Source organism: Trichechus manatus, unplaced genomic scaffold (assembly GCF_000243295.1).
Source record: "Trichechus manatus latirostris isolate Lorelei unplaced genomic scaffold, TriManLat1.0 scaffold00159, whole genome shotgun sequence".
NCBI lineage: Eukaryota > Metazoa > Chordata > Mammalia > Sirenia > Trichechidae > Trichechus > Trichechus manatus.
This window is the reverse complement of record NW_004444095.1, coordinates 1,774,429-1,799,303: the sequence shown is the minus strand read 5'-3', so window position 1 is coordinate 1,799,303 and position 24,875 is coordinate 1,774,429. Positions and strand designations below refer to the sequence as shown.

Below are 24,875 nucleotides of genomic sequence, written 5' to 3'. Positions count from 1 at the left end.
TATGAACACTAGATATCATAATTCTTTGTTGTTCTTTCCGTCTCCCCTACTCAAATCTAAAAACCATTGCTGAGTTGAGGTAGCATGATAACAGGAAGAGAAACAAAAGACCCAAGTTTGAATCCCAGCTGTGACATATGCTGACTTTATAAAAGTGTTTAACTCACTTACTTTTCTTTTTTTTTTAATGACATAACAATGGAAATTTTTAATAATACCATCCTTTGAGACATGCAGACTAAAGCGAATTCGCCATTACAAGTATTTCATGTACTAGGATTTTACTCAGTTTTGGACCTACTCTGGTTAGGTGTTTTCCCTTAGCTGGCATTTCTGTCTGTAACTAGATGACATGCTGAATGGCAAAGATACTAATATTTAACCTTTAATTTCTTCTTATTTAGAGATATTGTTAGATAATGTACCTGAAATTGATTACACTTCTCAGATAATAATTTTTGCTGAGCATTTAAAGAAACCAGATGTGTCTGATACAGTATTTCTTGCTTGTCCCATTCTCTTGACTTTGTTCTAAATTCCTCTAGTTTCTCATTCAAATCGCTCAGTTCAAATGGGATTTCTTATTTGGGGTTTGGTAATTCTTTTCGTCGAACTTTGTTTTGTTTCATCTGGTGTAATCTCAGCTTTTCAAAACTATTTGTCAGTTTGGAAAATTGAGCTTTTAGTGTCTGAAGTTGTCCTTCATAATTCTGAGTCATTGCTAAGTTACATTTTACCAGACTGTCCAATATCTGGTGAAGTAACCCCACCTCTTGACCTTTCTGATCCAAACAATTTTGTGCATTTGCCAACTCTTTTATCCCGAAGATCTAATCGAGTCTCTAAAGCCCGCATCTTCCTTTCCCAGTCCAATTTTTTGTTGTTCACCATGATGTCAGTTTGTTCCATTAATTCCTGAAGCTCAGCCTCACAAGGAGAAGCTCCCATTGTGTTTTGGGCCTAGTTCTCCACGTTGAGAAGCTGCTGAATCAGGTTTATGCTTCTTGATTTTTAATCTGTCTTTCCCATTGGGTCCTTAGAACAACTCTGCTTGTTGGTGGAGTGGATAGTATTGTCTCTCACTTACTTTTCTTAACCTTACTTTTCTTCTCATAAAAAATGAAAAATGGAGTCAATTTCCCTGAGACTTTATTGGATCAAGGTAAAACTAACTTAGGAACGCATTTCTTAAGGCAATAGAAAAAGATGGTGAATGGGACCGTTCTTTCTGTAGCAAGAATTTTAGTACAAGACCCTGAGAAAGAAAATTAAACCTATTGCTGTCCAGTCAGTCGATTCTGACTCACAGCAACCCTATAGGATAGGGTAGAACTGCCCGCATAGGGTTCCAAGGCTGTAAATCTTTACAGAAGCAGATTGCCACATCTTTTTCCAGTGGAGCAGTTGGTGGATTTCAACTACTGACCTTTCGGTTAGCAGTCAAGCACTTAACCATTGCACCACCAGGGCACCTTAGAAGGAAAATTAGGCTTGCAAAATACTCCACTTTCTAAAGACAGCAGCAAGTCGTTACCATACAACTGTTCCAAAAATGATACCTGAAGGTCAGGAGATTTTCATTGCTAATCAGTCCAACTTGCCTATATAAGGAGAGAACCAAACAACTTGAGAAGAGTTCCTTGAATTGAGAATTTCTGGAAAAGAGAATTCAAATAGGACTAACACTTTGTTGGCCAAGAAGAAACTGTTGTGGCTTTTAGTCTTCCCTTGTTCACTGGGGGGAGGGGAAAAGAGTGCTGTCCTTTCTCCCCTGCCCAGCTAAGTGGGAGGGCTCCAAAAGAACCTGTATTACAGTGGTCTTCCAATCATTCTGCTTATAAAACTCTAAAAATATTTCTGGAAAACTGAGTATCTTCTTGCACATTTTAAAGCTGACATCTATTTTCCTCCTGGCATGTTGCAAATATTGACATTAAAAGTGCTCATTACTCTTTTGAATGCATCCAGTGGAATCCAAATACCATAGCAATATGACATCATCCATTAAAAAAAATACATGAACAAGCTCATATTTAATAAATAGAAGCTGTATGTCGTTCCTTTTTCTTCTTTAAATCATATTTCTATTCCAATTCACCAAAGAATTGTATCTTAATGTAATATATATTTATGCTGTAAAGTCTTTTATTAACCACTCTATCATACTTCTCCATGACAAATATATCTGTATGGATTTATTTTCAATTTTTCAAAACAATTTTCTGCGACTATAAGGCTCTAAGTATTCTTTATATCCTTTAGATTGAGTCATATCTATAATTATTAATAACTATACCTATTAAATAGCAGATAACCAAAATATTTGCAACTTTTGATAAATAATTATTAAACATACTCAGTGGATTTTTATTGGAAATGAATCTATTAATGAGACAAACGGATGAGTAGTTGATGGTACCTTGATTAAAGGAGGCTTTGCAGACACCAACATTCTGAAGTATCCTTTGGTTTAGCATAAATATGTCTTCGGGACAATGTGCCATTGGGATGGGTCAGAGGAGGTATGCCTTTATTTTGTAAAGTTGGAGAAGGGCTATCATTAAAACAGAAAGTAGGAAAGATAATTGGAATGATGTGTCTAGCACAGGAAAAAACCCAGACACTTGTAGAAGTTGAGAATCTAGGAAGTGATTCCATGAAAACCATCTATGTCTTCACTTACCTCCAGGGATATACCCCAGTCTGAAGACAGCCACTCTAGGAGAGATGGGCATTCTGTGAGAGGGGAGAGGGGCAACTTAGTCTATGGATGGACACTTTTTAAGCTGCCAAAACACAGTCAAGTTTATCACACCACAGTCCATGCCTTTAACCATTGCACAGATCCTCACGTCTGCAATGCATGTATCACACTGTTAACTCACTCTGAACTTAAACCAGTTGCTGTCAAGTCCATTCCTACTCCTAGTGACCACATGTGTTTCAGAATAGAACCGTGCTCCATAGGGTTTTCAATGGCTGATTTTTTGGATGCAGATCACCAGGAGTTTCTTCCAAGGTGCCTCTGGGTGGACTTGAACGTGCAACCTTTCAGTTAGTAGCCGAGCGTGTTAACCATTTGTACCACTCAGGGACTCCCACTCTGAATTTACTGGCATCTAAAATACCAAATTGTGTTTCACTTGTGCTGCTTCTAGGTAATATCTCCTCCATCCTGTACTTTTGTAGTCAACGTTTTGGTATTGGATGCAGGGCTGTCCATCCTGGCCCTACTAAGACTTACTCACTGAGGTCCCTGAACCTTAGGCTAAGTGCCTTCCATTTCATATTCTAGTCCTGGCCAAGGCAGAGAAGACACAAGAAACCCACTACCACTGGGAGGTAGCATCAGCAGCTAGCTTTGCTGCCCTGAGCCTGGTTTCTGGTTCACCTCTGGTAATTTCCAGGTACCACATTTTCACTGAAACAGGTCTGCCCTTACTCGCTGCCATCCTGCCTCACTTCTAATTATTCTGACCCTTACTGGCCTACCTCTCACTCTGCCCCTCCCAGCAAAAGAAAACCAACCTGTTCTTACCCCAAACTACTTGACTGAAGTCTTAATAAATTTGTTAACCTATCAATCCAGTTGATAGTGAGGATAGAGAGGAGGGGACTTTTGGGTCCTGATTCCATCACATGTGTCTTAGTCATCTAGTGCTGCTGTAACAGAAATACCACAAGTGGATGGCTTCAACAAAGAGAAATTTATTCTCTCACAGTCTAATAGGCTAGAAGTCCAAATTCAGGGTGTCAGGTCCAGGGGAAGACTTTCTCTCTCTGTCGGCTTTGGAGGAAGGTCCTTGTCATCAATCTTTCCCTGGACTAGGAGCTTCTCCGCACAGGGATCCCAGGCCCAAAGGATGTGCTCTTCTCCCTGCACTGATTTCTTGGTGGTATGAGGTCCCCAATTCTCTGCTTGCTTCCCTTTCCTTTTATCTCTTGTAAGATAAAAAGTGATGCAGGCTACTCTCCAGGGAAACTCCCTTTACATTGGATCAGGGATGTGACCTTAGTAAGGGTGTTACAATCCCACCCTAACCCTCTTTAACATAAAATTACAATCACCAAATGGAGGACAACCACACAGTACTGAGAATCATGGCCCAGCCAAATTGATACACACATTTTCTGGGGGACATAATTCAATCCATGACAACACGGTTTGTTGCAATCTCTCAAAGATTCTTGTCATTTGCAGATTTTATATGTCTGCCTTCTATATCTTCTTCTACGTTGTAAAAAAAAAAAAATCTCAAACAGACTGAATCCTAGGAAAGGACCCTACAATTCATCACCGGAAACCTCCGTTTATTCTGACTTTGATTCAAACATCATTTCCCTTTGGCTGCAATTGTTCAATTAGTTACTAAACTCTAATTGTTTTATTTCATACCAAGTTCACGTTGTTCCATTTTGCCCACAAGCATACATATGGAAACTTTATCAAATGTATTTTTGAAATCCACATGAACTTTATTTGCATATGTTCCTGATTAACTTTTCTAGGCAAAGAAAGACATGAAGTTAGCCTAATGAAATTTCTCTTCAGCTAACAAACCATTTATGGATTAACTGCAGTGACGTAATATGTTAAGGTGACTCTCGCTCCCAAGTTGCTTAGAGTTGAGTTGATGTATAAAGATACCTCAATGTACTAAATGCAATCAGTGCAGAACCATTTGCAATGCAAGTTCAATGATGAAGAGGTATAGGCCAGTTTTAGAGAGGCTGGATGCCATTTTAAGGAAATTGTTGTTGTTAGTTGCCTTTGAGTCACCTCCAACCCCTGGTGACCCCATAGAAAACAGAATGAAATCTTGCCAGGTTCAGTACCATCTTCATGATCTTTGGTATGCTTGAGAACATTGTTGTAGCCACTGAGTGTTTTGAGTGCCTACTAACCCAGGGGGCTCATCTTCCAGCACTTTATTGGGAAATATTCTGTTGTAATCCATAGGGTTTTCATTGGCTAATTTTCAGAAGTAGATCACCAGGCCTTTCTTCCTAGTCTGTCTTAGCTTCGAAGCTCTGCTGAAACTTGTTCACCATGGGTGACCCTGCTGGTATTTGAAATACTGGTGACATAGCTTCCAGCATCGTAGCAACACAGAAGCCACCATAGTATGACAAGGTGACAATCTTAAGGAGCTTAGACATTATCTTTGAAAGAAGTGGGAACTATTAAAGAGAGGTAATGGGCAAACTCACCCAGGATGGATTTACACCAAAGCAGATAAGAGTATTCAGGAAGCTAGCAAGGTAGTTAGTTGAGGAACAACATTGACCTGGACTAAGACTCTGGTAGTGGGGACGAAGAGGAGGAGATAATACAAAGAATTGTTTTCCAAATTGTTGCTGGTGACCCACTGGTGAGTTGTGAACTCAATTTAGTGGGTGAAATGAAATAGAATAAGACAGTATAGGGTATAGTAGAATATAATACAAATTATCAGATTGTATTGTCTATGGTATGAGTTAGTATTGTTTAGTGAAACTGTTGTTTTTACTAAAATAAAAGATAGATGGAGAAGAGAGAGGAGAGGAGAGAGAAGATTGCAATGTAAAATATATTTCTTACTTGGGAGTCAGTGAAAAAAAGCTTGAAGGCCATTTATTTAAGAAATATCTATGTAATAAAAATAACAGGCCTTTAGTATATGAAAAAGAGCCCCAGTGGCGCAGTGGTTAATTGCTCAGCAGCTAACCAGAAGGTCAGCAGTTTGAACCTACCAGCCGCTCCATGGGAGAAAGATGTGGCAGTCTGCTTCTGTAAAGATTTACAGCCTTGGAAACCCTATGGGGCAGTTCTCCTCTGTTCTAGAGGGTCCCTATGAGTCAGAATTAACTCGATGGCAAAGAGTTCTTTTAGAATATTAGTGGATGCGAAGAGAGGGAGAAGTCAGGGCTATCTCCAGTTACTCCAGCTTGACTCCTTCTGCTCACTATTTCCTTTTCTATATTCTTACAAATCACACCTCTAAGAATTCATATTGTCATATTCCTTAGAATCAACCTCAAAGATATTGGTCTGGAGGTTATGGAATTAACCTTCATTGTGGTAAAATATCATTCTGAAGTATATTTTAAAGTTAACCTTTCTCTCCCAAGAGCAGAATATGCCTTTATGTTTCTAATTTTAAGAGTATCTGTACAGTCCTTTTGTATAAAATGAATTAATTAGTGCTACATCCATGAGGGCATACTGAGCTAATTATTACAAAGTTGAGAGTAAATTCATCCTCCCATGACAAATGTTAAAAGTGTGTATGATTTTTATTTATTGAATAGATAATACTTTCTTGTGGTGCACAATTAAAAATCATAAAAAAGCATATCCTCCTTCATAGTATCTCTATCTTTCAGAGACCCAGTTTCTCTACCCATAAGCTGCCAGGGTTATCTGTTTCTTAGGTAGCCTTCCAGTGATAGGATTTTGTGTGTGTGTGTGTGTGTGTGTGTGTGTGTGTTTAGGAATTCCCAGGTGGAATAAATGGTTACTTGCTGGGCTACTAACCAAAGATTGGTGGTTTGCATCCACCCAGAGGTGCCTCAGGAGAAAGGCCTGGAGATCTACTTTCAAAAAGTTACAGCCAAGAAAACCCTATGGAGCACTGTTCTACTCTGACACACATGGGGTTGCCAGGAGTCAGAATCGACTAAATGGCAACTGTTTTTTGTTTTCTGTGAGTGTGTGTGTGTGTGTGTGTGTGTGTGCGTGTGTGTGTGTGTTTTCTTTTCTCCTCCTGTCCTTTTTTTTTTTTTTAACTGACTGGTAGCCTGCTCTACATGCTGATTCTACATTATGCTTTTTTCCACTTAATGATATATACTGGCAATTATTTTCCATATTAGTATTTAAAGAGTTTTCTCATATCTTTTACAGTTGCATACTATTCTGTTCTGAGGATTACCACATTTCATTTAACCAACGTTCAAATTAGTGAACCTTTAGTTTATTTTCAATTTTTGCTATTGCTACAGTGTAACAACATCTAACATTATGTACATGTCATTCTACACGTTATAAGTATATCCATCCATAGAGTACAGTCTTAAAAATAGAATGGCTGGGCCAAAGGGTATGTGCATTTGTAGTTTAGTAAATATGGCCAAGTTGCTCTTCCTAGAACATTCCCATCAGCAATATGTAGGAGTTTTGCTTCCCCACACGTTTGCCGACTCACTGTGTCATCAACCTTTTTGATCTTTGCTAAGCAGGTAAAAAATAGTGTCTCATTTTCATTTGAATTTGCATTCCTCTTCTGAGTGAGGTTGCATTTTTTCAGATGTTTCAGAATCATTTATATTTCCTTTTCTATGTACTGTCTGCTAAATTAGTTGCCAATTTTTCCTATTGGCCATTCATCTTTCTTATTGAGACAAATGCAGCTTACTTTTTGAAGTTAAAACATTGTTTTCTACAACAAATGTTTTAACAAATGTTTCCTACGAGAATGTATGTCCTAGTCATAATGTTAGCATATGGAATTATTAAAACAAACATTTGAATTGCATACGAACGATCTTTGCTCTTCTTAGCAAACAATCCTGGATAGAAACGCAATGTGATTATGACAAGCTATAGACTAAGTACAGATTCAATTTTCTTTAAAAAGCTTTGGAACTGGTATGTAAATATTTGCTTTCTTTTTTCTTATCTAACAATATGTAATGGCTAAGATATGGTTTATTTTTTCAAAGCACCTGTGTCAACTGACTACTCCGCTTCCAGAATTCTTCATTTACTGAAGAAAGCTTGCAGTTTCTCCCTCAGTTACATTTTCTAGCCAAATCTGAAGTAACAATTTGGGAGCTCATTCTTCCTTTTTAGAATCTAAACTGCACTTCTCCAATCTTCAGGACCACCTACAGTGGTTTGCATTTTGCCTTGTCAGTTTCGTTAGTATCCTGGGATGTAATTTATCCAGATCAGGAGACTAATTCTATGAATCTGTGGGTTTTCTAATCTCTTCACCCATCTTGAGCCTCCGTTCCCTTTCACTGCTATTTGTTTTATTCTTTGTACTCAGTGTATTACTCCTCTTGACATATAAAAAACAAAACCAATAGGAATTAAAGGGTTCCCATTTTTATTTTTCATTCACCAATTTATACCATCTTCTCCAATAGCAGACCTTTTCTTGCCTTAATCATTCACTTGCTCCATATATACCTTAAAAAGCCATTTCTCCCCATAAACTGTTTTATATTTTCTTGAAATCATGCTTTTACTGCATACTAGGACTGTAATTTTACTTAGCAGTCTTCCACTACATAGTTAAAAGCATATTTAGATAATGATACTTTGGAGAAAGTGATGTGAGAACATCAGAAGCAATATTATCATAATTTCTTAAGGAGCCTCAAAAGAAAGCTCTACCGTGCAAACGGCTACCATCTTTTCTTAGTTTGTGTGGAGGAGAAAGATGGGAATGCTTCCAATATTTTTCAGACAACATCTGTTTATGTGGATGAATGGACCACCTGGTTTACTGACTATGTTGCCCTGGTGGTGGCCTTGATTGCAGACATAATATAAGGTAAAAACAATGGAGGTTAAATGAGGTATATTTTAAACCTGTGGCGTTACCACCTTTGGTGGCAGCGGGTGTTGATAAAAGATAGCAGGCTTGGATTTCAGATCCACTCAGAAATGTTATACATTTGCAATTTGAAATACTCAAAACATTGCCATTTTTCTAATCACAATGAAAAAAAATAAAATAAAGACAAAACAGCACTTTTGTCTGGTTCATTAGGCATTATAAAAAAAACTCTTAAAACTTACCTAAAAGTATTTATGATATTAAGCACATCACTGATTTGAAACTTGTAACTACAAAAAGTATTGTTGCTTGTTCCACAGGTTCTTATTGTTTGTTAAATCTATTAACAATATAAACACATTAAAAGCTTCCAAACATTTCACTGGAGAAAGGGATGGTGATTCATTGAGAAATTAACTGACTAAAGAACTTTCTATGTTTGTTCATAAATCTGTATCCACAAAGCTGTTTACTCATAAAGCTGTATCACTGAAAGATAAATGTTATATCCATAAAGTAATTATAAAAATGAATAACACTTCTGGAGTTAACACTAATCCATTCCTATTTCTAGTGGACCTTATCTAGAGCAGTGCTTCTCAAATTTTAATGTGCATGAAATCACCTGGAGAGCTTGTGAAAATGCAGGTTCTGATTAAGTAGAATTGGCTAGATTCTAAGATTCTGTAATTCCAAAAAGTTCAAGGTGATGCTGATGCTGCTGGTCTGGAACCACACTTTGAGAACTACTGCCATGGATTCTTAAGGAAGCCAATGGTCATAAATGTAATAAACATGCAGGAGTTATATAGGTATGGAGTCCTTGGGTGGCACAAACAGTTAAGCACTCAACTACTAACCGAAAGGTTGAAGGTTCGAATCCACCCAGAGGTGCCTTGGAAGAAAGGCCTGATGATCTACTTCTGAAAGATCACAGCAGTTGAGAACTCTGTGGATCAAAGTTCTACTCTGAAATGCATGGGGTCACCATGAGTCAGAATTGATTTGTCTGGAACTGTTGTTTTTGTGGTTATTATATATATATAGGTTTGCCTTGAGTCAAATATTGATTCACACAAATGCAGCCTTTTTTATTTTGTTTTGTTTAACACTGATCTTTATAACCGTGCCCCATCTGGGTAGTGAGAGAAAATGAGCTCACTCTGAAACAATGATTTAACCAGTTTCTTTATGAGTTGATTTATCTTGGATAAATGGCCAGTCTTTCAGATGCCCTCACTGTCCCGCTGCTCCTCTCCAAAATGGCAACTGGGTAAACAGGTGAGGGAGAATTACATGACATATATGACCTAAGATTCCCATGCAGATCTTTGTGCTTTCTTCTGACCCTTGGTTCAGTACCCCTTGTCTGCCTGGATTGTGTCTACCCTGTTCAACTCTTGGCTGTGAACTTTTATTTTCATCAGGAAATGCCATACTCTCCTCACTAAATTATATTAGTTACTAACCAGGAACCAGTTGTCACTGAGTCAGTCCTGACTCCTAGTGACCCCATGTCTGTCAGAGTAGAACTGTGCTCCAAAGGGTTTTCAATGGCTGACTTTTCAGAAGTAGATCAACAGGTCTTTCTGCCAATGTGCGTCTGTGTGTACTCAGACCTCCAGCCTTTTAGTTAGCAGCTAAGTGGTTAACCATTTGCACCACCAAGGGAATCCTAAAATCTGTGAGTTACCACTAAAAAACACTTTAAATTCTAAATACATAATTCTGACACCTCTGAAAGCAAATATGACTGTCATTATGGGTAAGGATGACTGCCAAGAAGTCACAGCAACATAAAGCCACTAGTTACACTGTTTTTTTTTTTTTTGGTGGACTTGGTGTTTACAGATAGAACACTATCAAGTGCTGTGCGGAATTACAAGAAAAGTTATGGCCAAAATCTTCGAGATTTTATTTTCTGTATGGGAGTAAAGAAAAATACATAAAAATAATTTAACACTAAAAAGAACACTTTAAGAAATAATTCCTTTCAGTGAAGGTAGTTTAATGTTCAACTTCCATCTTATAAACCTATACCAATTTAAACTTCCACTTGTATTTGAGAGTTAAAAAATTATTTTACCAAAATTATAGGTGGAAAAGATATTTAAAGATAAATATCTCCTAATGCAACTTTATAGCATTCAGAAGGCAGAATTTTAAGAAATATTTAAATATTCAAATTCATAATAAAATTAGATTTTATTAGTGTGAAAATTTATCAGTCACATGGTTCTTTCCAATAAGACATAACCAAACACTGTGCACTAAATTTGCTTCTTCGAAATGCCATGTGATGTTTTCTCATAAATATACTGTTCTGTCTCCTGATATTTCACTTATCACATATATTTCTGTTACTGAAAATAATAATATATTATTTCTTTTGTTACCTGTATTTGATTTAGAAATAACCTTTGTATTTCATATACTTCTAAATTACCACGTTTGCTCTTTTCATTTTCCCATCTTCCTTTCCTTAGTTTCTCCTGGCACTCTTTTGGACAGTAGTATTAGTGTGATTAGACTCACGTATTCTGATATTGGAATTATATATATAAATACATATAGTTTATATTTTAAACATTTTATATTATATATGGAGTTATATGCATTGTACACACACACCCGCTGCCGTCAAGTTGATTCTGACTCATATCGACCCTATAGGACAGAGTAGAACTGCCCCATAGGGATTTCAGTGCTGAAGCAGATTGCCACATCTTTCTCCCATGGAGTGGCTGGTGAGTTCGAACCACCGACCTTTCGGTTAGCAGCTGAGCAGATACCAAATACTTCAGTGTATATATGAAATGTATTTTGCAAATATATATATATACATATATATAACTTGTAAGTTTACTACTTAAATTATTTCCAGTATAAATGCATTAAAAAAAAATCATCCCTAACCTTTAAATAGACGTTTTTGATCCATGCAGAGATTTAAACAACCCTCACAGCTTTCTGCCTTGTATTGCTGGGTTCCATGTTCTGAACTTCGAGGTTGTTTTTGAGCCTGTAGTGTTCAGACTAGGGAGCCCTGGTGGCACGGTGGTTAAGCGCTTGGCTGTTAACCAAAGGGTCGGCAGCTCAAACCCACCAGCTGCTCTGTGGGAGAAAGATATGGCACTCTGCTTCCGTAAAGATTTACAGCCTTGGAAAACCAATGGGGCAGTTCTACCCTGTCCTGTAAGGTCACTATGAGTTGGAATTGACTTGATGGCAGTGGGTTTGGTTTGGGTATAAATGCATTTAATCTTGTGTGTAATTTCAAAAAATATATATGTATATATACATATAACAAAGGTAGAGTTTGCATTTCCAATACCTCTGAAGCTATAGCTTCTAACCTCTACACACAGGGGGTAGTTCCAACTTTTGAACACTCTGCATCTCCTCAGGACATTATGAATATTCAGTAATTACTGACCACAGAAGGCACAAAGGATATAATTCATAAAAGCGTCCCTAAATATTTAACTTAACTATTTTAACAAATGTTTTAACTTTAAAGTAAAAAACTAAAAATGCATTGACAATAGTAATTGATTATGTAATGTACTGGTCATTGAAAATGAGTTTGCTGTTCTTGAAATTAATAATTTTATGGAAGCATTCAGAAGGCAAAATCTGGAAGCACTCAGAAGAATGTGTAGAATACAACTAAAATTCTGCTTACTGACTCATGACATTACAAAGCTATGTGTGTGCTTTTTTGTTTTTGTTTTTGTTTTTTTGGTGTGCATGCTTTTGATTTTCAAGATTTTTTTGGAGGAACTTCTGTGAATAACATGTAGAGAAACTATGGGTAGATAGATATCTATTGTTGTTAGTTGTCATCGAGTTGATTTCGACTCATGGTGACCACCTGTTTGTAGAGTGGAACTGCTCCATAGGTTTTTCTAAGGCTGTGACCTTTCAGAAGAAGATTGCCATGCCTATCTTACGAGATGTTTCTGGGTGGGTTTGAACCACTAACTTTTACACTAGTAGTTGAGCGATTAACCATTTGTGCTACCCAGGGACTCCTAGACAGTTAATAAGGAACACAAAATTAATAATTCATGGTAACATTTATCACAATGTATTTTCTAGTATTAGCATAGTAATAGGTACTAGTTATTTACATAACTGGAAAGATAACACAAGTACAAAATTATGCAAGCACATATACACACATTCACACACTTTTATCTTCACTCAAAACTAAACACGTTATTTGAGAAATTATACCAGGTATGCCATTATATCTGAAATCAGATTTGTTGGATACGGCATTTTTATTTTATTATCTTTAATATCTTAAATGATTCAGTTATGAATAGAGGAATTAACTTTATGCATGACTCGGTAAGTAGAATTTCTAAACCATACAAAATAAAAACAGCTTTAAAATGACTTTGGAATAGGGGAATAACCTTGGAAAATTAATTCCAATTTTAATAGGGACATAACAATCAATATGATTATTAATTAAGGATGAATAGTCACTTAGATTGTTTCTAGTTTCTTGCTATTGTAAACAATACTGAAAGAACATTCTTTGCAAGTCCTTTCATAAACCCATGTGAGAATACCTAGAAGTAGAATTGCTGACCCCTTAGGGTACTTACAGCTTTAATTTTATTATATATAGCAAATTGTTTTTCACCAGCAGCAGGAAATGGTATGAATTTATTACTTTAATTTCCATATCCCTGGTTGAGCAAATTTTCATGTTTGTTGGTCACACACCTTTTTCCTTGTATGAGTTGGCTATTCATATATTTAGCCCACTTTTCTATTGGATTGTTTGCTTTCTCTTATTGGCTAGTAGAAGTTTTCTGTATATTCTAGAGTTCAGCATTTAAAATCTATTTATTCATTTCAAATGTCATTGTTAGGTGCCGTCCAGTCAGTTCCAACTCATAGTGACCTTATGTACAACAGAACAAAGCACTGCCCAGTCCTGCTCCATCCTCACAATCATTATTATGCTTGAGTCCATTGTTGCAGCCACTGTGTCAATCCATCTCATTGAAGGTTTTCTTCTTTTTCGCTGACCATCTACCTTACTAAGCATGATGTCCTTCTCCAGGGACTGCTCCCTCCTGATAACGTGTCCAAAGTATGTGAGGCAAAGTCTCGCCATCCTTGCTCCCAAGGAGCATTCTGGCTGTACTTCTTCCAAGACAGATTTGTTTGTTCTTTTGGCACTCTGTGATAAATTCAGTATTCTTCACCAACACCATAATTCAAAGGCATCAATTCTTTTTCAGTCTTCTTTATTCATTGTCCAGCTTTTGCATGCATATGAGGTGAAGGAAAACACCATGGCTTGGGTCAGGCACACCTTGGTCCTTAAAGTGACATATTTGCTTTTTAAAAATTTAAAGAGGTCTTTTGCAGCAGATTTGCCCAAAGAAATATGTTGTTTGATTTCCTGACTGCTGCTTCCACAGGGGTGGATTGTGGATCCAAGTAAAATGAAAACCTTGACAACTTCAATCTTTTCTCCGTTTATCATGATGTTGCTTATTGGTTCAGTTGTGAGGATTTTTGTTTTCTTTATGTAAAGGTGTAATCCATACTGAAGGCTGTAGTCTTTGGTCTTCATCAATAAGTGCTTCAAGTCCTCTTCACTTTCAGCAAGCCAGGTTTGTTAATGAGTCTGCATATTGCACCACGATTGTCATCTGCATGTTGCTGGTTGTTAATGAGCCTTCCTCCAATCCTGATGCCGCGTTCTTCTTCATATAGTCCAGCTTCTCAGATTCTCTGCTCAGCATACAGATTGAATAAGTATGGTGAAAGGATACAACCCTGACACACACCTCTTCTGATTTTAAACGACGCAGTATCCCCTTGTTCTGTTTAAATGACTCTCTTGGTCTATGTACAGGTTCCTCATGAGCACAATTAAGTGTTCTGGAATTCCCATTCTTCTCAATGCTATCCATAATTTGTTGTGATCAAAATACAAGTCCACAATTCCTTATCAATGACTTTAAAGGAGACCAATGTAAACATTTGCTCTTAGCTGGAGTGGGAGAAATCATTGAAAGTTTCAGGAGTATAAAAATTAAGTATGGCAACCTAGACTTGGGATCCAAGATGAGGACAGGTATATTGTGTGCATCAAACCAAAACCAACCAAGCCCATTGTCGTCGACTCAATTCCGACTCATAGTGACCCTATAGAAATGCCGCATAGGGTTTCCAAGGAGTGGCTGGTGGATTTGAACTGCCAGCCTTTTGGTTAGCAGTCAAATGCTTAACCACCGCACCACCAGGGCACCTCGTGTGCACCAAAGAGGGGGCTTTATTTCATAAATGTTCTTTTCCTTTATTGCACAAACCATAATGTTTGCTTTGTTTCTGGACAGTGTTTACGAAAGGCTATTAAGAAGAAAAAACTCAAATTGTGTTGCTGTATTTTTTCAGACATGAGTTTAATTCAATTACCCATTTGATTGCTTGAGTTTACAAGTTATGAAAGAATTTAGAGAAGGTTGTTTTAGATAATGACTATAATTTTCGTACAGCATTTAATAGTAAAAAAACAAAACATCTTTAATGTTACTTGAAATGTGTGTCAATCATGAAGTCAAAATTGAGTTCCTCTTTTCTTTGCTACTAATGATTATTACCCTAACTGCTGTTTTGTATTTTAAAAAAGACACTTACAGTGTTTAATAGTACTTACATTTTTTAAATAAATACTAGCTGCCAAGACATTAAAAACAATGTCTAATAACCACATGCCTAATACTTAGAGATGAGCTATATCTTTAAAATAATGCAGATATGACTGGCTGTGGTGAATGTGCAAAGCAAGAAAAAAGATGATTCAGAGACATAGAAAATTATCCTTCGTTATATGTGCCTCTCTAGTCCATAGAATCCTCTGTGTTCCTTTAATCCCTTTGGGATATTTAAAGCAATATTTTTAGGAACAATTCAGCCAGAAACCGAAACATGCAGTTATGGTTATCGTTCATCAGAACCACATTCAAATGCATTTTAAGAGTCATGGAGTGCTTAGTAGTGCCTCTGAAAGAATAAATAAACAGATGAAAGCATGCACAATGTTCCATACAAGATAAGGGGTGGGGGAGATGCTCATATTAAATCATACTATTTCATGTATAAATGAAATGTAGACCATAACCTTTTGTTCATTCATTTAATCAATAATTCAATGGTTCTCAACTGGAGGTAATTTTATTCATCAGAAGACATTTGACAATGTCTGGAGACATTTTTTGCTTGTCACAAATGGAAGAGGAGGGAAGGTTGATACTGGCATCTTGTGAATAGTGTCCTAGGATGTTGCTAAACATCCTACAACACACACGACAGTTACCCACAACAAAGAGGAGTACAGCCCACAATATTAATAAAGCCAAGGTTGAGAAACTCTGATTTAAACTAAAATTACACTGTAATCAAAACTACGTTGATTAGATTATATACTCAGGGATTCATCTAATGCAACCTAACTTTATATTTGTACCACACTTAAACCAACTCATAGAACCCATGCTGTTGTTGTTGTTAGATGCCATCGTGTCAATTCTGACTCATAGTGACCCTATGAACAATCGAATGAAACACTGCCGGGTCCTGCGCCATCCTCACAATCACTGCTATGCTTGAGTCCGTTGTTGCAGCCACTGTGTCAGTCCATCTTGTTGAGGGTCTTTCTCTTTTTCGCTGACCCTCTACTTTACCAAGCATGATGTCCTTCTCCAGGGACCGGTCCCTCCTGATAACATGTCCAAAGTATATGAGACCCATAGTATAGTAATTATATGTGTAGGATTTGTGTCAGACAGACCAGGGTTCAAATCTCAGATATGCTATTTGTTAAGTTGTGCCTTAGGCAAGTTTCCTATCCTCTCATGACTCTAAGTTTTTAATATGAAAAAATGATAATAATGCCTGCTGAAAAGTAGGGATTGAGAGGGATTAATTAACATGGTTTATGTTAAGTGCATGGTAGAGTGTTTGCACTTAGTAAGTTCTGCATAACTGATAGCAGTTAGTTTTACCTTTGCATATACTAAATCATTTGATCTTGACCTACTATGAATAGTCTGGCCACATACCATCTTTCATTGTTTCTAAGACACCGCAGATTAGAATATGCATCATTATCTTATTTGTCACTAAGGAAAAAGTGCTGCCAATTAAACTGTGACACACCATCATTTATAAAATGTGTCCCAATTTTAGAGCGGTTAACCTTTGGAAATAAATTGTGGGTCTTTGAATTGATTTTGTAAAGCTCATCATGGAGTCTTCTTTTCTTAGGTTCAAGCGAACAAGACTACCATGGATGACATTTAACACCAAATTTACCTAGCAGGATATAGGACCAGAAACACAGCTTAGCTACTGTAAGGCAGCATCAGGCATTTCCCTTCAGTGGGTGTAGAATGCATAGCAGTCTCTGCAGCATCCACAGAACCATCCAGGAGCTATTCTTTGACAGCACCTTCCCACTCGCAGATGACAGCTCAGGCGCAAGAGAAGGAGACTCACACACAGGTGCCAGGACAATCCTGGTCTTGAAGCCTCATGTGCCCCAGGAGCCAAAGTCTTATAACAACTCCATGGAGTTTCTAAGGTCCATGAAAGGGACAGTCACAAGAGTTACTGCACTTAGTGAATCCTCAAAGCTATAACCTTCCATTAGGGATTTATAGTTCACACATAGAACTCTTAAGCCAGATGTTAATTTACCAATCAGGGTCTTTTTTTTTTTTTTTTTAGCAGAGGCAATGTTGCCTAGTAACACATTTGACATTCCAACTTTATCAGGTTTCCAGGGGAATAAAGCTAGAAAGTTAATGGAAGTTCGAATTCTCTTGCAGAAGGGCAAAGGGTATTTATTGTTAATCCTTTACTCACAATGCTATCAGGCATTTTCATTCATTTTACAATTAAAGTTAATGAAACTCAGAGAAGGTAAGTGACTTGCCCTAACTCATGGATTGATAAGCCTAGAACCCAGATGTTCTTATCCCTAGTCTGATTACTTTCTACAATACTGCATTATCCAATGCAGGGTTCAGCAAACTGTGATCCAATGGTCAAATTCAGACCACTGTATGTTTCTGTAAATAAAGTGTTATTGGAACACAGCCACACTCATTTGTTTATGTATTGCCTATAGCTGCTCATGCACTACAACGGCAGAATTCAGTAGGTATGACAGGCAAAGCCGAAAATACTACCAGGCCCTTTCTAGAAGATGTTTGCCAAACACTACTCTAAAATATAACTGTAATTTGTTTGACTATCCACAACTGACAATGGGGATGGTGCAGGATCTGGCAGTATTTCTCTCTGTTGTGCATTGGGGTTGCCATAAATTGGGGGCTGACTGATGACAGCTAACAATAACAGCAAGGCCATATAAGGAGGTAAAAGGCAAAATAGTTTTTTTCTTATATTTCATCTTTGAAAATATCTACCCATAGAATTTTTATGTGCTTCTAAAGGTTTTTAGAGCCACGAATTCAGAACCTGACTATTGTCTAGGTCAGCAGTTGGCCAACTTTTTCTGTCAAGGGCCAGATAGTAAATATTTTCGTATATGTTTTAGGCATTGTGGGCCATATGATATCTGTTGCAAATACACAACTCATGTCAAGATTTGAAGTTAGATAGCCAGGCTCAAGAGCCCACACTCTTCACCTCTAAGAGCTTAGGAAGGTGGTAAAACCCAGATAGCAACAGTTTAAATAAATGATCCTTTAATAGGTATTGCTATTAAACCAGATTAGAGCTTGAGTCCTCATTTAAGAACTGTATGTATAAAGATTTTCAAGTAATGGCTTCAGGTTTCCACAAAAAAGTATTTCCCTCCAATGCAGATTCACCCCCTTAGGAATCTGCTCATAACTTTTATCTGTTCTCTGCATTCCTTCAGTTTAATCTTAACACGGCAGCCAGAATGATTCTATTAAAAAATAAGTCTGATCATATCATTACTCCTCTGCTGAAACCCTCCTATGGTTCCTTATCTCACTCAGAGTAAAAGCCAAAGTCCTCACAAAGATGCCCTGCGAGACCTAGCCCCTGTTACTTCTCTGGCTTTGCTTCTAGTTATTCTCCCCTTTGCTCACTGGGCTACACTCACCCTGACCTCCTTATTTATTCACTGAACATGCCAGACACACTCCTGCCTCAGGACCTTTGAACTATTTCCTCTGCATGGATTGTTATTCCTGAGATCTCTGCTTCATTCATTCCCTCACTCTCTCCAGATCTTTCTTCAAATGTCACCTTCTCAGTGGGCCTTCCCTGGAGGCCCTTTATAAAATGACTATACTCCACTTCCCCTCACCAACTATTATTGTTGTTGTTAGTTGCTGTCTTAGTCATCTAGTGCTGCTATAACAGAAATACCACAAGTGGATGGCTTTAACAAAGAGAAATTTATTTTCTCACAGTCTAAAAAACTAGAAGTCCAAATTCAGGGCATCGGCTCCCAGGGAAGACTTTCTCTCTCTGTGGGCTCTAGAGGAAGGTCCTTCTCATCAATCTTCCCCTGGACTAGGAGCTTCTCCAAGCAGGAACCCCAGTCCAAAGGACGTGTGCTTCTGCTCTTCATTCTTGATAATATGAGGTCCCCCCCACCCCTCTGTTTGCTTCTCTTTCCTTTTATCTCTTGTAAGATAAAAGGTGGTGCAGGCCACACCCCAGGAAACTCCCTTTACATTGGATCAGGGATGTGACCTTAATAAGGGTCTTACAATCCCACCCTAATCCTCTTTAACATAAAATTACAATCACAAAATGGAGGGCAACCACACAATACTGGGAATCATGGCCTAATCAAGTTGACACATATTTTGGGGGGACACAATTCAATCCATGATACCTTGAAGTCAGCTCTGATTCATGGTGACCTCATGTACAACAGAAAAAAATGTTGCCCTGTCCTGCACCATCTTCACAATTGTTGGTATGTTCAAGTACACTGTTGCAGCCACTGTGTATTTTGAGTGCCTTCCAACTAGGGGCTCATCTTCCAACACTATATCAAACAATATTCTCTTGTAATCCATAGGGTTTTCACTGGCTAATTTTCAGAAGTAGATCACTAGCCCTTTCTTCTTAGTCTGTCTTAGTTGGGAAGCTCTGCCGAAACCAGTCCGCAAAGAGTGACCCTGCTGGTATTTGAAATACCAGTGGCATAACTTCCAGCTCATAGCAACATGCAAGCTACCACATTACAACAAACTGACAGACAGATGGTGGTCCCCTATACACATCTCCTATCCTCATCAGACGTTTCTCCCCCCTCTTTAGTGCTTTTGACTATCTGATATGCTATAATTGATCTTTTATTATCTATCCTTTCCATTAGAATAAAAACTTAAAAAAAACAGAAAAAAAATGTCTGTTTTTTTGCTGCCATATATTCAGTACCTAAAACGGTATTTAGCATATAATAAAAATACCAAAAAAAAACCCCTGTTGCTGTCAAGTTGATTTCGACTTATAGCAACCCTATAGGACAGAGTAGAACTGCCCCATAGGATTTCCAAGGAACGGCTGATGGATTCGAACTGCTGACCTTTTGGATAGCAGCCATAGCTCACTGTAGCTCTTAACCACTGCACCACCAGGGCTCCAGCACATAATAGGTGCTCAGTAAATATTTGTTGAATGGATTAATTAATATATTGGGTTGTTGTATAAGATATCACTTACCAAAATGATTTTACTGCCAAAAAGAGTTTGAAACCCCTGCTTTAAGAGTGCAGGGCTTTCAAGAGTGACTCTGGACATGAGCCGCGTTCCCTGCTCGTCACATCTATGTCCACAATTTAGTTAGTCTTGAGAATTTCAGGTGTGCAGCTTGGTAGATTATATCTTCTTGGCTTCACAAAACTTGGCACTTTAAAAATCAATACTGTGTTATGCATTGTATATGTGGACAGATTATTTTTTAAATCCATAAATCTCTAAATCAGAAAAAAAAAAAGCTCCTTTTGGTGTGCTGCCCTTGATTAACTCAGAATGGAAAGAGAGAACCTGTCATTCTTTGTCAATCAGCTTAACACGTACTTGACAGCATGCAGTTACAGTGAAGGAGAGCCACATTACTGTGGTCTAGCAAACTTAATTGTAGATAAATAAAAGAACAGTCACCCAGCATGAGGGAAAAGAGAGAGAAACTCAACTGCACAGTGTTGTGTTTTTCCATCCATCAGCCTTCATTTGTCAGAGTCAGCCTGACAATATAGGCTGGAGAAGTCAGGCTCTAACACAGTATTGATTCTATTTCATTTTTCGTTCGTTGCTAGCCTTTTTAGCAAACAGTTTGTATGTGGAATGAGAGATGGTGCAGTTGATACATGTGACCAGAACACATTTATTTTAAAGGCTTACTTTGGTCTTTTCATCCCAAAAGCCATTTATATTTGTGTGTGTGTGTGTGTGTGTGTTTGTGTATTCTGTTTGTTTTGCTATAATGTTGTAATTGTCAGCTTTTACTGCAGTAACAAACAAGCCCATATTCCAGTGACTTATAACAGCAAACATTGATTTCTCACTCAAGTGTCTACAGATTAGCTACAGCTTTACTCCACACTGTGGGTGGACCTCAGGTCTTCTCCTCGATCTGGACTATGGGTCTGCTCCAAATGTCTTCTCATTCCAAAACCCAGGTTGAAAGAACAGCTCTTACATGGTAGATTATTCTCTCCTGGTGGTAAACAGGAAGAAGTTGTTGTTAAGTTCCCTCAAGTCGATTTCAGTTCATAGTGACCCCATGTGACAGAGTAGAATTTCCCCATAGGGTTTTCTAGGTTGTAGTTTTTATGGGAGCAGATAGCCAGATCTTTCTCCCAAAGAGCCACTGGGTGGATTCGAACCACTAACCTTTTCGTTAGCAGCCGAGCACTTAACCGTTGCAACACCAGGGCTCCTTAACAGGAAGAAGAAGACCTGGCAAGTCTTTAATTGACTTTAAAGACCCAGCTCAGAGCTGCTGCACAGTCACTTCTGGCCACAGTCCCTTGATCAAAGTGAGTCACATGGTCAAGCCCCAAATTAATGGGGAGAAGTATATTCATCCATAGCGCAGCTATATTCATAGAGGGAACGGATAATGCTGTAATGAACAAATTAATCAGTCACAGTATTTACAAATATTTTAGAATTTTATGGACTTCAAAATGCACTTTTTTACATTTTAACATCTCTGAAATTGAGGTATATCATACAATTGATAGTGTCTTCAAAGTATAATTTTTAACACATTCTTAGCAATACATAAAACTATAGTAGTCATTGCAACCAATAATATCGTAGACTTGATAAAAACAAAAACTTTTGATTGTGGCATTTGACAAAGTAGCCAACTGACAGGAAATACTCCATAAATAAGAAAACTCTAAGTGAATGAACATTTATGTTCGTTAAGGGAAAAGTCGTAATTTTTATCTTGAATTTCTTTATTTTCAGTAGCAGCATATTTATTCATTAAGACCAGCTTATATGAATGGAAAACTATGGATTAATAGTAGGTCTTTATATGTCTATCTATCTATCTATTCATATATTCATATATATTCATTTTTGAGAGATCAGTTAGAGTAAAAAAGCGTTATTTCCTTATTTAAAACCCTTTTGTGATTTCTCCTCTGAGATCCTGGGCAGTTGTAAAAGATCATTCTTTCCTGTGTCCTTCTACTCCTGCATCGTTTCTTCCCATTCCCCCACATGGCACCTCTACACTGCTTCTAGTTCCTGTCTTTGCATATACTGGATTCCCTCTTGAAATACGTTAGCTGGATTGTCCCCCCCACATGTCAACCAGGTTCATGAGCCGTTTCTGCTCCAAGCCTCTGTTCAAGCCTTTCCTCCTGACCCTGTTGTTGTCCTTCAATTATAGAACTGATCAGATCGTGCTCTATGGAACACTGCACACTGCTGGTTGTTGTACCTGTTGCACTCAAAGGTCGATACGTGCTTGTGTGTCTATATCTTTTACAAGGTGGACTACCTTATGCCTCTTAGGGTTTGCACTTCTTAACTCAGACCCTGAAACATAGTAAGCATTCAATAAATATTTGTCAGATGACTAAACAAATGAATAAATGAATGAATGTTGGAACATATGTGAAATGGCTGTTTATATCCTCCTTAGAGTGTGTTTCTTATATATGTATTATATTTGAAGGTTGGAAGTGGAGTACCCGGGTGGTGCAATAGTCAATGCGCTCAGCTGCTAACTGAGAGGCTGTAGGTTGGAATCCACCCAGAGACACCTCTGAAGAAAGGCGTGGTGATCTACTTCTAAAAAATCAGCCAGTGAAAACGCTACGGAGCACAGTTCTACTCTGACAAGCTTGGAGTCGGCATGAGTTGGGATTGACTCGAAGGCAAAGTTTTTTTGTGTTGTTTTTGTTTTTATGGTTAACCGAAACAAACCCATTGCTATTGAGTCAATTCCAACTTATGGTGACCCATGTGTTACAGAGTAGAATGGCTCCATATGGCTGTAATCTTCATGGAAGCAGATCACTAGGCCCTTCTTCTGCAGCACTACTGGGTGGGTTCGAGCTACCAACCTTTAGGTTGATAAACCATTTGCACCACCCAGGAACTTTCTTTTTAGAGTTAGTAATACATAAAATGAAGGAAAAGTAAATTTATTAAAAATAAGAAAGGGAAATAAAGCATGCTACAATCCTGTTTTACTATCCTTGTTGTTGTTATTAACTGTCATTGAGTCTGCCCCCAACTCATGGTGATTTTGTGAACATCAGAACAAAGTTGGCCTGTTCCATTGCAAATTGAACCATTATGATCCATAGAGTTTTCATTAGTTGATTTTCAGAAGTAGATTGCCAACCTTTTCTTCCTAGTCTGCCTTAATCTGGTAGTTCTGCTGAATCCTGTTCAGCATCATGACAATATACAAGCCACCACTGACAGATTCCCAGCATTGGCTGGTAATCGAAGCCGAGTTTCCTGCTTGGAAGGTGAGAACTCTACCACTGAACACGAATGACCCTATAAAGACAGAGTAAAACGGCCCCATAGGGCTTACTATCCTTAAGAAGACCCATTGCCATGGAGTTGATTCTGACTCATAGCGACCCTATAGGACAGAGTAGAACTACCCCACAGGGTTTCCAAAGAGCAGCTGGTAGATTTGACCTGCTGACCTTTTGGTTAGCAGCTGAGCTTTTAACCACTTCACCACCAGGGGGATATCAAATTTCTAGCTAAACACACACACATGCACGTGTGTACATGGATACATGCACGCACACACACACACACACACACACTCAGCTTACTATTGAATGAGAAATATAATGTTCAATAAATCAATTCTTAGAAAGTGCAAGTATATATTAATTTGCATACAACTTGCCACTTTCACCCTCAAAGGTTTTGTTTACTCTCTAGCCATTGTTTCACTGCTTGTCAGCTCAGAAACTGGCCAATGTTAGTAATGCTGTTTAATAAGAAAAAGCTAAGACTGAAGGTACTTTGAAAGTTACTCCATTTCAAAAACCTATTAGGGCTGGATTAAAAAATAGATAGTGATAGTCTCCTAGTGAGTGTTAATGAAGAGTTCTTCCATACTACCTAACTGATGCAAATTGTTTCCTTAAAATTATGCATGAGATTGTAGTGAATTTTCAGTACTATGATGAAACTAAAACTCTTTAAGTTTAGTTAGTAAGTACCGAAATGCTGTGACCGTTGTCCACATCGTAAGGGTCTTAACTCATGGTGCACAATCTTGCATTGCAGGAGATATTAAGAATAAGGCAGAGGGGGGAGAAAAGCCTAGATGAAAAATGTCCTATTATTAGAGGTGAGATTTTTTGTTGAAATCCCATGAAGACTTTCTGGTTGGAATGTTCTTTGAAGTTGAACACTTTCTACTTAAAAAAACCTGACCACTATAATTAGCTATGTTTCCGTTTTAGTTGTGGCCTTCTTCACCCTATCTTAAATCATATAAAGATGTGAGGCCATTTGTGAGATAAAAGGTTTACTCAAACCAGTTCTCCGACCTGTATATAAGAGGTTTGGCAATCATAAACGCACAAAGAGAAACCCTTGGAGCATTTTCAAAGCTATGTAGAAGTTTCTTTTTCTGTGTGAAGAAACAGGATTTTTTTTCTCGTTTACACCCTGGTAGGATATTGTGGAATGTATTGGAGTAATGAGTAGGGGAAAGAATTAACATGATATTAAGAAATGTATCTGCTCATCTAAGATACTCCACTGGTCCCACTCCATCTGGACCAGGGGAGAATGAAGAAAACCAAAGACACAAGGAAAAGATTAGTC

The 24,875-nt window shown here is 37.9% G+C and overlaps 1 protein-coding gene and 1 pseudogene across 1 annotated transcript in view; one reads left to right on the top strand and one right to left on the bottom strand.

Annotated features, from left to right (window-relative positions):
* Positions 1-24,875, top strand: part of DMD (dystrophin) — a 2,372,918-nt gene that overhangs the window by 1,540,710 nt on the left and 807,333 nt on the right. The window lies entirely within an intron of this gene.
* On the bottom strand, positions 279-966 carry LOC111822320 (deuterosome assembly protein 1-like; annotated as a pseudogene).